This window comes from Macaca mulatta, chromosome 6 (assembly GCF_049350105.2).
Source record: "Macaca mulatta isolate MMU2019108-1 chromosome 6, T2T-MMU8v2.0, whole genome shotgun sequence".
Taxonomy (NCBI): domain Eukaryota; kingdom Metazoa; phylum Chordata; class Mammalia; order Primates; family Cercopithecidae; genus Macaca; species Macaca mulatta.
Window position 1 is genome coordinate 10,989,850 of NC_133411.1, and position 13,748 is coordinate 11,003,597.

A 13,748-nucleotide genomic window follows, 5' to 3' on the forward strand; every position below is an offset into this window, starting at 1 on the left:
TATAAACCATGTTTATATAGAGAATGATACACTCAACATCCCACCTTCTTGATAACCTAGCTGCAGTAATGTCAGAATCGAGTTGAAAGCCTTTCTTGACTCAGGTTGTCTTCGTGGTCTGAAGGCACACGTTGGTTAGACAACAAAGACAGTGCTGGGAGCAGCCAACATGGCCTGTGGTGTACATTACAAATTTAAAAGCCTAAAATTGACAAAGAAATAATACTACCTATAACTCTAAAGCACTTTAATTCTGGTCTTTTTTGAGACTAAAGACAAATAAGAACTGCATTGATCCACTTGATCTACAGATCTCACAAGTAATTTATTCTGCCGGGATTTGTTTTCTTTTTATTATTTTACTTTCCAAACTCTAAAATATCCATGACTCATTGGAACACAAGAAGTGCAGCATGAACATCCCAGTCGGTCATCTGCAGAATATGCCAAACAGCACAAGACTGCGGGGAAGCCACATAATGGAGAACAGATCATCATCTGGCAAAGCAACTGTCCAATGGCCAGAAGGTGGCCCAGTTGCTGGACCAATATGCTGCCCAGTACTGGAAGGTGCTCAGTCTCAGAAATGGGTTATAAATATCCATTCAGGGCTGTGACCTTTAGAAGTTAAGAGCCTTAAAGACCTCAAGCTTTGCTTGTCACACTAGGGATGTCAGGTGCTTCTCTGTAGATAGAATCTATCCAGTCTGTTTATTGTCTGCCTTTTAAAAGTCACTCCTCATTTCCAGACAGCTTCAGACAGAGGCTTGACTAGGGATTAAATATCCATCATTAATGTGGCTCAGAGACATTGAAAAAGAATGAGAGAGAAGAGAAGAAGAGTTTAAATACCTCCCGTAGAAGGGATGTCTCACTGTGACAGCTCTGGATATTTCATTTATTAAACAATGGAAGGTACAGTACATTATAGATGTGCTTAAAAAATCATTTGCAAAGGAGAATTAACTTTATTTTTAATGAAGAGTCAAGCCTTATCCTCTAGGAGGCTTTACAAAAATGGTTTTGAAGAAATTAACCTCTAATTTTATTTATTTACATGCATGTATTTCTAAAGCTTCGAAAGTATTGAGGTCCACTAGTTTTGTTTTTTTTTTTTCAAAGTTACTTTAGCTAGTTGGATGACTTAACTGTAGATTATAAGAGTGTCCAAACTTATTTTCACTCCCCAGAATTTTTTTCATTCTCTCCTGTTTCTGTCAGGAAGTCACTATGTTCACTTGCCTGGTAGCAGGATGAATGGCCAACTCCTGGCATGTACAAGTGAGGAAGCTGCAATTTGCTCCCCCTTTCCCTTGAAGGTCACTAAATTTAATACTGTGATTGAAACTCAGTGCCTCCCACAAATCTCCAGAGAACTGTGATTCATAAGGAGGAAGATAATTTGGAGGTGGGATATGTTAACCTGTGCACACATGTTAAGCAATTATAAATTGTTTCCTTTCATCTGTCTCAGATGTAATATATAGCAAGACTCTGAAGTATAAATCTTCTCTAAAATGAGACAGCCGGGAAATAGCCCATGAGGATACGTGGGTTCATTCACAGCACTGATACCCCTGTACAATTTCAGATGGTGATAAATGAGACTGATTTTCAGCCTTGGTTTGACTTGAACTGGTAGCTTCTATCTTTGGCTTCCTTCTTGCAGGAAAAAAAGAAAAAAAAATACATATATATATATATGTATGTATGTATGTATGTATGTCTCATTTAGCCCACTGGCATCATTCCCAGTCAATGAATGAGTATGACACTTCTCCCAGGTAACCATCTCAAAGTTTTCTAGCTGAGCTAGTTACTATAGAAAATGTTTTGGCACTGGAAAAGACATGATAGAAATCATTGTTTCACTTGGTGCATGGGAGGTAGGATATGCAGGACAAAGTAATTTTGACTTTGCTTCTCCCAGTCCATGTAACCTTTGATATCCCAGAATTGGAATCCCTGGATACACACTGATGCAAGACAGGCAAGCCCAAAAATCGGGGCTTAGTCCAGGAAGGTTTTCGGCTTTGCCCAGAAAGAATTCAAAGGTGAGCCAGTGGTAGAAGAAAACAACTTTATTGAGATGGCAGTGTTACAGCTTCGTGACTGCTCCCACAGAGCAGGGCTACCCTACAGGCTGTGTCAAGAGCAGCAGCTCAGAGGCAGTTCTGCAGTCACGGTTAAACTCACTTTTAATTACATGCCAACTAAGGGGTAGATTATTCAGAAATTTTTGGAAAAGGAACGGTAACTTTCAGGGCATTGCCACGGAAAGGGGCGGTAATTCCAGGTGTTGCTATGGCAATGGTAAACTGTCATGGTGCTGGTGGGCATGTCTTATGGAGAGGTACTTTGGGCGCCTTTTCCCTGTTTCAGCCAGTCTTTAATCTGGTTCAGAGTCAAGTCCCACCTCCTATCTCAACATGACTGTATCCCTGAATACACATGAAACCCTTGGCAATATCTAGGTCTTCTAATTGAGGATGACCAGAGGAGCATACACAGGAATAAACCTTTGCTGGAGAACCACACAGTGGCTCCTCGTGGGGTGGGAATGGACATAAAAGAGATTTGAGGCAGAGTGACCAATGACGGAGGATCACAACAAGAAAAGGCACATTTGAGAGCAAGTATAAGGTCAATGATACTGAGAAGTGCTGCACTTCTAAATCTACCTCCCAATAACCTTTCGGTCTAAACTGAAAGGGTTCTTCCTGTTTTTAATCAACCACGATTTTAATTTAACTCACACCATCTCCCTGTATTAGTTTGCTAGAGCGGCTGTGATAAAATACCAAAACTAGATGGCTTAAACAACAGTGATTTATTGTCACACAGTTCTGTAGACAAGAAGTCTAAGATGGAGCTGTCAGCAGGGTTGGTTCCTTGGAGGACTGTGAAGGAGAATCTGCTTGAGCCTCTCTAGCTTCTAAAGGTTTGCTCGCTGGGAACTTTGGTGTTACTTGGCTTGTAGACACATCACCCCAACCTCTGGCTTTATGTACACACATCATTCTCCCTGTGGGTGCCCCTCTGTGCAGAGATTCCCTTTTTTTTTTTTTTTTTAAACAAGGACACCAGTCTTATTGGATTAGGGGCTTACCTGCTCCATTGTGACTTCATATTAACTAATTACATCCACAACAACCTAATTTCCAAATAAGGTCACATTCTGAGCTTCTGGGAGTTCAGACTTCAACATGTAAATTTGGAGGGATGCAATTCAACACGTAACATTCACTAACACAGTATTTTCATAACAGTCTGTAGTATCTTCTTCAGGCTGAGGGATTGGGGCCTCATCTATCAGAGTTGTAATAAGGAACAAAGGTTGTTGAAGGTAAGATGAGACTCGAGATTCAAGAATATGTTCAAACTGCAGAATCAAAGAGTACATCGAGGCCTAACACCTAAAAAAGAAAGTCTGATGGACTGCCAAAGTAAAAGGATCAGAAGGAAGTATTAAAACTAAGATAAGGATACAGAGAGTTGTAAAATTGGATTTGACATAAAGGTACAAAAAACAGGGAAGGTTAAATAAATCGTGTTACAACCACCAAAATTAAAGATTTGGTAAGTATTTTCTCATCCCATGAATAAAAAGCCATTCATCTTTTTGTTGAAGGATATTCAGCCCATATTAACCAGGGTTGAAGATCCCACATAAAAAGATTTGAGTTGCCATTTTCTCAAATAATACAGTCAGACACTGACTCTTCGTAATGGGTTCAGCTAGTACAACTCTGGAAGGCTTGGAGAAAGGTTTATTCATTCTATTCAAAGGATACCTGTTTCAAGAGCCCCCAGCTAAATTTGGGTTCTAGTACCAGAGCAGCTAGCAACCCTGCCCTAGTGGGACATGAAGGGTACCTGGACATGGGTGTTTACAGTGTACCTCTCATGGGATACTTCTTTTACTTGGCAGACTTCCTAATGCTTACTTGTCTGACCTGCAATCAGGGAGTCCCTCACATAGGAAACTTGTTTACACTGGCAGATGCCCTTGTGGCTCTTATCCGTCCCATCTCCAGTTTAGTCCTGCCTGACCATTGCTCAGGCACTGGGAGCCTGACTTTGTGGTCTCCCTGGCATCCCAGGGAAAATTCAGCCTGGACAACCTCTAGTTCTTTAGATGGAAGGTGCAAATTCAATACACCATCACAATAGGGAATAAGTTTAAAGAGATTTTACTTATAGGTCCTAGGCAAAGAGGACACAATGAGACAAGAGTAAAGTTCTCCATCCTCAGTCATGCAGGCAGAAATGGAGTCAGGCAGAGAGAGAGAGAGAGAGCGTGCACACATGAGAGCATGCTCTCAGCAGCGTATATAAAAGAACAGGGTATCAGTCACTTCAAGTAATCGGGCAAATGCCTGAATGGTCCCTTTAAAGAAAGCAGAAGGAAAGTATGGAGCTCAGTCTGCCAGATTGAAGAGAGATGCCTCCAAGTTCTTATCTTTGGCCACTGGCTTGAGCCATTTGAGTGTAGTATGGAACTAAAGGCTGTGTCAATGGTGACTGAGCCCTGCTTCTGATATGAGAAAGTCAAACTTGTTTTCAAAATAGATGCTGACGCAAGATAAAGTCATAAGTATTTACCACAATGCCTTCAGGTATTAGGGCCTAAGGTTTGGTTTTGCTTTCTGGTTTTTGGTTTTTGCTTTTCAATCGTGGTTAAGAAGTGCTAAAAGATATTATAGCCCTATGTTCTGATTGTTATCAAGGGCAAATTTTCCTTCTTTTACAATGTGTTTTCTAGGTTTTTGGTTTTTTATTTTGTTACAATGAGCATAAAGGAAGAAAAGATTATTCCTTTGAATAAGAATTGTATTTACATTTTACTTTTTAAAAAGAAGGCAATAACTTGAATTTCTAACAATGGTTTATTAGAACCAAACCTTCAGATAGAAGCAACTAAGAATGCTAGATAAAATACTTAAAACATCTCCTTATAAAAATTTAAAAACTGACAGTCAAAAAAAATCTAAGGAAAGCTGAAATCCAGAAAGCCAAGCACAAGAAACTTAATCTACTTTGACCTGCAGTTACTTGCCTACCCTGAGAAATTCCCGCTTTGATTATGCAACCTTCCTTGTACAACACAAGATACAGAGGTCAATGCCCAGGCTGTATCCCAAGTGGAGAAACTAATAGGAGGCTCTCCTTATATTAAGTAAGGGGATTAAAAAAAAAAAAAAAAAAAAAAAAAGGACAATGAACTCATGGTTATAGTGCTACAAATAAACTCCTCTCTCGCATCTTTGCAGGAGAATACAGAGGAAGTTGTTGGGCCCTGTTTGGAGTAGGTATTAAAGGAAAAGAAAAAGTGTTCCTACCAAATTATAGCCATTAGCTACAGCATTGCCTGGGAGATACAGGGATCCACAGATTACAAACTTGTTTATGGTCACCTAAGACCAGATGTACAGAAACTTGGCAGTAGCAAATGCATATTCTCTCTATAGAGAAAATTGCCTATTGACCCTCAAAATATTACCATAATAAAACTCTGAGACAATAAACTGCACACAAACAACCAAGCACACAAGGAAAGAAATCACCATTAGTAAAATCAAGAAACAGTAGAATAATTGAATCATACCCACAAGATAACAGTATTTCAAAGAAATATCTGCACTCCCATATTTATTGCAGCACTATTCACAATGGTCAAGATATGGAATAAACCTAAGTTTCCATCAACAAATGAATGTATAAAGAATATACGGTATATATACACAATGGAATACTATTCAGCCGTAAAAAGGATAAAATCATGTTATTTGGCTCAATGGGGATAGAACTGGTGGTCATTATGTAAAGTAAAATAAGCCCGGCACAGAAAGACAAATATTGCATGTTCTCACTCGTGTATACACACACACACACACACACACACACAAATAAAGTAGATTCTATGGAAGCATAGAGTAGAATTGTGGTAACCAAAGGTTGGGAAGGGAAGTAAGAAGGACGAGATGAAGAAAAGTTGGTTAAGGGGTAAAAAATACAGTTAGATAGAAGTCAGCTTTAGTGTCTGATAATACAGTCAGAGAATTAAAGTTAACAATAATATTGTATATTTCAAAACACCTAGAAGAATTGCAAGACAAAGAAAAGTTAAATGTTTGAAAGAAAAGACAAATGTTTGAGGTGATGGATATCTCAATTACCCTGATTTGATTATTATACATTATATGCAGGTATCCAAAGGCAATGTAACCCAAAAATGTGCACAACCAGTATATATGGAGCATCAGGAAGAGTAGCTAATGGATACGGGGCTTAATACCAGGGCAGTGGGTTGATTTGTGCAGCAAACCACCATGGTTCACGTTTACCTATGTAACATACCTGTACATCCTGCACATGTATGTACCCCAGAATTTAAAAGTTGAAGGAAAATAAATTTAATGTAAATATTTATTTTGAATTCTTTATCAGGAAGTTTATATAGCTCCATGTCCTTGGGGTCAGCTACTAGAGATAATTGTGTTCTTGGGTGGGAGTTATGTCTCATTGGTTTTTTGTGTTTCTTGTTGTCTTACATTGATGTCTGAACATTTGAAAAAGTAGAGGCTTATTCCAGTCTGCAGACTGGCTTTGTCTTGGGGGAGCCCTTCACCAGTCAGCCCACCCAGAGATTCTGGGTATACCACCTGGTATGGTTCACAAGCAGGCTGACCTGGTTCTCAGGTCAGCAGGTGAGCAGGCCCTGGTGCCTGGGTCTGCAGGTGTCAGCCTGGTGACTAGGGCCATGGGGGGCATTCTAGGGCTGGGGTGGGCATGAAGTCTAGGGCTGTAGGGGCCATCCCGGTGCTGGGAGTGGTCTAGAGCCTAGGGCTGCTGGGGCTACCCTGGCCCTAGGGTGGGCCTAGGGTTTGAATCTGTGGGGGCAGACCTGGCCCTAGGGTAGTTACGAAGCCACTGGGGCCCAGTCTGCATCCTGGGCCTGAGGCAGGCCTGAAGACTGAGTCTGCCAGGCTGGACTGGAGCCTGGGGCTGCAGGATCCAGCCTTGGACTAGGGTAGTCCTGTCGGTTCAGTCCAGAGGGACCAGCCTGGAGTCTGAGGTTATGGTGAGCCCAGTGTTGGGTTTTACTGTGGCAGGCCCAGTGTTGAGATCCAAAGCAAAGTGCAGTGCTCACTTTTCTCTCCCTTCCCCAGGAAGGGATACCCTCCTGGGGAAGAGATACCCTCCATGCTGTGCTGCCTGAAGTTGAGGGCAGTGATGCAGGTAATATGACTGTCCTTCTCGCCCTCCCCAGTGCTACTCATAACATCAGGATGAAGCTTACAAACATCACATTGAGTAAAAGGAGTCGGCCATAAAAGAATACATTGATGTGATTCCCCTCAATGTTAGGTTCGAGAGCAGGATAACCTAAACTCTATTGTTCAGTGATGCTTTTTATAAGAGATGAAAATATATTTTAAAAGCAATGATATAATTAACAAAATATCAGAACAAAGATTAGTCTCTGGGAGGACAACACAGAAGGAAATTGGGAGTCTGACAAGGCTGTTTCTTAGACTGAATGGTTATGACGGGGTGTTTTCTTGAAAAGCGTTCCTTAAACAACAGCTTGTATAGATTGTTTGCACTTTCCTGTCTGTATAATATAATTGAAAATAAAACAAGAGAAATAATTTGCAAAAGAAAATGTATCCTGGATGTCTTGGACTTAGAAAAATAAAAGCAAGAATGAGTAGGTAGCAGACAAGCTGTAAGCAATTTTGCACAATTGGGTATACAAAGTGGTGTCAGCTGAGAGTTTTCACGTTCCACTCACGGAGAGGTAGATGGGTTTAATAGCTGTGTTTAAAGTGTCAGATGCAAGAACAATGATAGGTTTCCCTTAAGTGATTTTTACTAATTCCCTCCCAGCTCAAGAACCTTTTTGTTAAAATGGTCCTTTCCTGCCTATCAGAAACAATTAAATCTCACCTGGTAGCAGTCTCGGTCTTATGTCAACCACTCCCTTTGGCCCTCCAATATTATCTAACATGAATTGGAACTGCCGCATGGTCAAGGTAATAAAGAAATAAAGCCACGAAAGAAATCAAATAAAAGCAACGGTATAAAATGATATGAAATGTGAGTCTGCAGAAAGAAAAAGCTGAAGGAATTAGAAACAGCCACAGGAACTTTCTGTGAACCAGGCGAGGTACTTCCATTTACAAACCACACTTTGTTTTTCATAGAGTGGGTTGATCATCACTTAAGAACTGAAAATTCAGCATTCCTTCTAAGGTGCATTTTGTTCAAATTGATATAAGTGCCCCAGCTGGTTTGGCTTATGATATCCCATTGATTATTGCATTCTGCTCTTGCAAGCCATAGATCTGTTGTAATCTAACTGTCTAGGGAGTGTCCATTATTCTAGTTTCAAACCCCTTCTGTCCTCAGTCACACAGATTCAAGCAAAGTAATGCAGGGGGACCAGATAAAAGCCGTCCATTAGAAACCTCCGTTGCTGCTTGCCTCTCCCACAGAATTGAATATATTACTCCAGCTATTGTCAACAAACATGTATCACTAACAGGATCCTCACTGTTTGGAAGACAGCCCCTGAGACCCAGAGCAAATGGGTCAAAGTCTCAGTTGCGTCAGTGTAACTACAAAGACAATAATTCTTACCTCTCTCACAGGATTCAGAGAAAAAGTAAGTAAATAAAAATATATTGAAAACACCAATATAAGGAGCTAAAAGTACTGTGTGCATTGTTGTAAAATATTAAGTCAACAGTCCAATCATTTATTACCACTGAAAGTCTAATATCTTATCTGACAGTTTGTAAACTTTCAGACACATAAGCTTGAAGTGTGTATGTTTGTGTGTTTTAAGTGTGAACTGAAGCGGGTGGCAATAAGGGGAAGGAGAGAAAATGGGAAGAAAAGTAATACAAAGAAGAAATGCATAAAGAAGAGACCATGATCCAGTAGGCAACTAACTCAGTTGAATCTTTAAAGAAACAGGTGTCAACGCTTGTTATAATGGTAAAGGTCAAGTAACATTTTTCTAGACATATATCTTTACTGCTCTCTGCTAGGAATGACACCAGCGCATCACAATACTGCCCTCCTAGCCTCTTAGCCTGTGCTGCCTCCCACCATGGATGCACGCTGTTGCTGTTCTCCATTTACCTTCCCTCATCTCCCTCCCCAGCTCAGGCTCCTTGCCCCACAGCTCATCTCTCCAGGCTCTGAGCACGTTTCAAACTGTCCGTGGCACCAAATAATAAGAAAAAACAAAATAGGAAATAACAAGCTCAAGAATCAGGTCTAGGAAAGAGGCTCCCTTTCAGTCAGAATCCCCTGGTTCCTTGTGTTACTTCAGGTCTGCTGTGGATTTGATGTGCAAAAGGATGTGTGGGGAAAGAGAGCAGAAATTAGGAAGAGCCTTCGGCTTGGGATGTAGGTCTGATGCTGCGGAAGGAGAGAGGGATAGAATATCGGAGAGCAAGAGTCTCAAACTGCAGGCAAAATGGCTTGGACAGACCTATGGGCAGTCCTTAAGGCAGTTACCCACTGGAGAGCTCCATGGCATGTCTCAGTACCCAGCTGTGCTCAGTCACTGGACGGCTGTGGCCTGCAGAGAGGTTGGTCTCATTGCAAATGTGGGAGCAGTTAAAAAGGGACAGAAATGGAGTCATGTGTGCTTCCTGCAGCAAGATGATCTAAGCAGCAGCCTCTCAAGAAATATGTTCCTTTACCTATTGGTCACCTGAAGGTAATCAGGGCCTATTTTTATTGCTTACCCCAAAGCATAGAAGTTGTAAACTGACTGTAATGGACAATCTGGGAAGATGAGATTTTTTTTTTTTTTTTTTTTTTTTGCTTTTGCATTTGGGTATTGAATAGTGTTTTTAAAACTTTTGAGCTAGTTACCAATATTTAAAACACAATAGCTTTTACATTTTTAAAATTCACACTTCCAGCTTTTCTTGAAATGAAATGCAAAGGGCCAACATTCGTTCATGTTGGTGGAAAAACAGCATTTCCCCTTAGCAGACATTCAACTCTGCAGCTGGCCGTATTTCCCACCATTCCTTTATGCCTACACCAGCCCATGCACTGATCACTTTACTGACTGTTTTCCATGATCATTTAAGCCTCTAAGTCTCCTGCATTCAAGCCTGTGTCACCATTAGAACATACTATCACTGAGGGCAATTATTTTGTCTGTTTGGGTCATTGACAGGCAATTAATTGCCTACAGCAGTGCAAGTTACATATTAGCTGCCCAATAAATATTTGTTCAATAAAATGGGATGCTATCATCCTAGAGTGTTGGAAGAAACTGAGTGGATGGTGGAGGAGAAAAGGCACTTGTTTCCGAGTTTTGTCTATGGTTAGCTTTGCACTACCCACACACAACTAAACTGGCGCCTAACGAAGAAGGTGAGACTCCAGACACAGCAGTAGAGGGTGCTAGTTCTAAAGAATATGTAGAATCAAGGTGGCTACAGAATAGGTGTGTATACAGCAGCGAAAAGTCTCCCCTTGCAGGTCCTGTACCCTCTGGCAGGGCTTCTTTCCTCTCCTTTCAAATTTAGGATGAGGGAGTGGGTTTGTACAGAGAAGCAGTGCTTATCTCGGCTCATGCCCTAGCCCCAGCTCAGCCTGAAGCATTGCTGCAAAATACTCACTGGGCCACATTCCAGGGCAGCCGGGCAAAAGGGGTCCTCACCGCAGAGCTAACACACACTTAAGCATAATGGAACGAATTGAGTTCCATGATGATGCGATGGGTGATCCTCAAATGGCATAAAAACGCACATGGACAAATGTTGCAAATCAAACCGAGAACTGCTGCCAGAGGCCAGTCCCCTGCGGTGTCTCACCAGCTCTGAAAATGATTACCAGATGATAAAGCAGAGCAGGCTCCCTGCGATCTGATTACCAGGAGGGACTGGCAAATCCATTAGGAGCAAACAGGCCTCCTTCAAGTCCATTTTACTTGCTAAAATCAAGCAACGTTACGTTTTTTAAAAAAGAGCCAGTTTTTCATCCCATTCTCACTGCCTTGTAGTCACTGCATTCATTTTCAGTTAAAAGAGCTAGGAAGGTTTGCGCTTTGAGAGCAAACCTTTCTGCTATTAAAAATCAAAGTCAGATGCAAGCCTGACATGAAGCAGAGAACTAGTACCTTTAGTTTGTGGGCAACCTATTCTGACAGCCTAACCTGCAGAAAAGCAGCCATGGAGGAAGGGAAGCAACTCTGACCTTCTGTGCATCAGACTGCACAGAGCCCTCTGCCTGTGTCCTGTCACATAATTCCTGATTCCCTGGATAAGGAGGTTTATAAAGCATCCACTAAGTTAGAACAGGAAGGGATCTTAGCACTTGTATAGTCTACCTTTCTCTTAGTCTTATTTCATTTTTATTATTATTATTATTATTATTATTATTATTATTATTTTGAGGCAGGGTCTGGCTCTGTTGCCCAGATTGGAGTGCATGGGCGTGATCTCAGCTCACTACAACCTCTCCCCATCTCTTGCTCCCCGGGCTCAAGCCATCCTCCCACCTCAGCATCCCAAGTAGCTGGGACCACAGGCATGCACCACCACACCTGGCTAATTTTTCTATTTTTAGTAGAGATAGTTTCTTGCGATGGTGCCCATTCCTGAGCTCAAGTGATCCACCTGCCTCAGCCTCCCAAACTGCTGGGATTACAGCAGGAGCCACTGTACTCAGCCTTAGATTTATTTTTAAACCACATCACCTTTTAATAAGCATAAAAAATGTTTCTGCCCTCGAAAGATCTTGATGTGGCTGGTTCCAGCTCTACCCCACCTCTAGCCTGAGAGAGTCTTTTTACTGTACACTCCCAGTAGCTGACATGTTTCAGAGCTTTATTCCATAGAGGACATGATGGAAACAATGAATCATTTTCCCTGAAATATGAAAATATAATATTAAATACGCTTTGAAACTAAACGCTTCCCTCTACCACCATCACCACCTATCAAGATTCTGATACAGGCTTCGCTGACTTGGTTTGGCCCTCTCATGTTATACAGAAAGCAGCTGAGACCCAAAGATTTTTTTTTTTTTTTTTTTTGAGATGGAGTCTCACTCTGTCACCCAGGCTGGAGTGCAGTGACGCCATCTCGGCTCACTGCAAGCTCTGCCTCCTGGGTTCACACCATTCTCCTGCCTCAGCCTCCCGAGTAGCTGGGACTACAGGCGCCCACCACCACACCTGGCTAATTTTTTGTATTTTTAGTAGAGATGGGGTTTCACCATGTTAGCCAGGATGGTCTCGATCTCCTGACCTCGTGATCCACCTCCTCAGCCTCCCAAAGTGCTGGGATTACAGGCGTGAGCCACTGCGCCCAGCCAGGCCCAAAGATTATTACTGACCTGAGGCTGCAGACTTGCTTTTCTTCCTAATGCTGGAACCTAACCCTGTGTTCCCTGACTTATATTAGATTGCTCTCTCAGTGCTCAGGGCTTTATGCTCCAAACCCAGGGTTTCATACATGAGTGCCCAAGAATGAGGAAACTGTGAAAAGTGTCTTTGAGGATGATCATATAAACAGTAATCTTTTGTATTGGCATCATTTAGACAATGGTGTTGGGACCCAAGGGTGAACACAACCCTTCCCTTCCAAAGTTCCAGTCAATAAAGAACACGCTCAGAGGACAGTGCTCCTTGGGACAGTTACCCAAGTAAAGTTCAGGTCTGTGCTCAACTAATGGCTAAGCAAGTCTCCAATAACCACCAGAGGACAGGGCTCTTGGGTGAAAGCTAGATTACAGAATATGACCTAGAGCTTAGGCCAAACATGATTTTTAAATTCTGAACACTACTCCTGCTATGCCCATAATTGAATACAAGTAGGCCGATAAAACAAAAGAATGGTGACTTCTTTGGGGGATAGGAAGATGGGGCCCTGTCCTGCTCTGCTTTCCTCAAGGGAGCAGAAGCATAGGTGCATAGTTGTGCTTGAACACACACCTGAGAACAAGCAGTCAAGGGGCCCTGCTGTGCCTGAGTGTGGTCTGCCTATGCGTGAGAGGTGGAGGAAAGAGATGGAACATGTTCATGCCAACTTTCCCACCCCATAGGAAGAGGTAACTTTAGCAGAAGTTTCCCATCTCTTCTTAGAAGGTGAAGTAGCCTGGCCGGGTGCAGTGGCTCATGCTTGTAATTCCAGCACTTTGGGAGGCTGAGGCAAGCAGATCTCTTGAGGTCAGGAGTTCAAGACCAGACTGGCCAACGTGGTGAAACCCCATCTCTATTAAAACTACAAAAAAATTTAGCTGGGCAGGGTGGTGCACCCCTGTAGTACCAGCTACCTAGGAGACTGATGCAGGAGAATCACTGGAACCCGGGAGATAGAGGTTGCAGTGAGCCAAGATCACACCACTTCACTCCAGCCTGGGTGACAGAGCTAGACTCCACCTCAAAAAAAAAAAAAAAAAAAAAGTGAGGTAGCCTATGTTAGAGTGCTCTATCATCATCCAGTTCCCAAACACAAAAAATTAAATCCGTTAACGGAATGGTAAAAAGTACATTCTTTATTGAACCAGAAACTGAGGAATTTCAGAGATTGGAAGTGACAGGGTACAGCTAGAGAAGTAGACTTCAGCCTGTGGCATGCAGGAAGACCCTCTGCAAAGGGAGAGAGGGGCCACAAACTGCCCCATAACCAAGCAAGGGCACCAGCTTAGGACTGTGATCACAAGGTCACCAGCAAGTGGTGGTGACTCAGCAAGCTGGATGGTTG

General features: G+C 42.2%; 1 long non-coding RNA gene across 1 annotated transcript; it reads left to right on the forward strand.

Moving 5' to 3' along the window:
* The first annotated feature begins 3,175 nt into the window (after positions 1–3,175).
* LOC144341218 (uncharacterized) lies at positions 3,176–6,428 on the forward strand. The gene is made up of 2 exons (XR_013418094.1): positions 3,176–3,346; positions 6,210–6,428. It is a non-coding gene; the product is annotated as an uncharacterized LOC144341218 (long non-coding RNA).
* Positions 6,429–13,748: the final 7,320 nt, after the last annotated feature.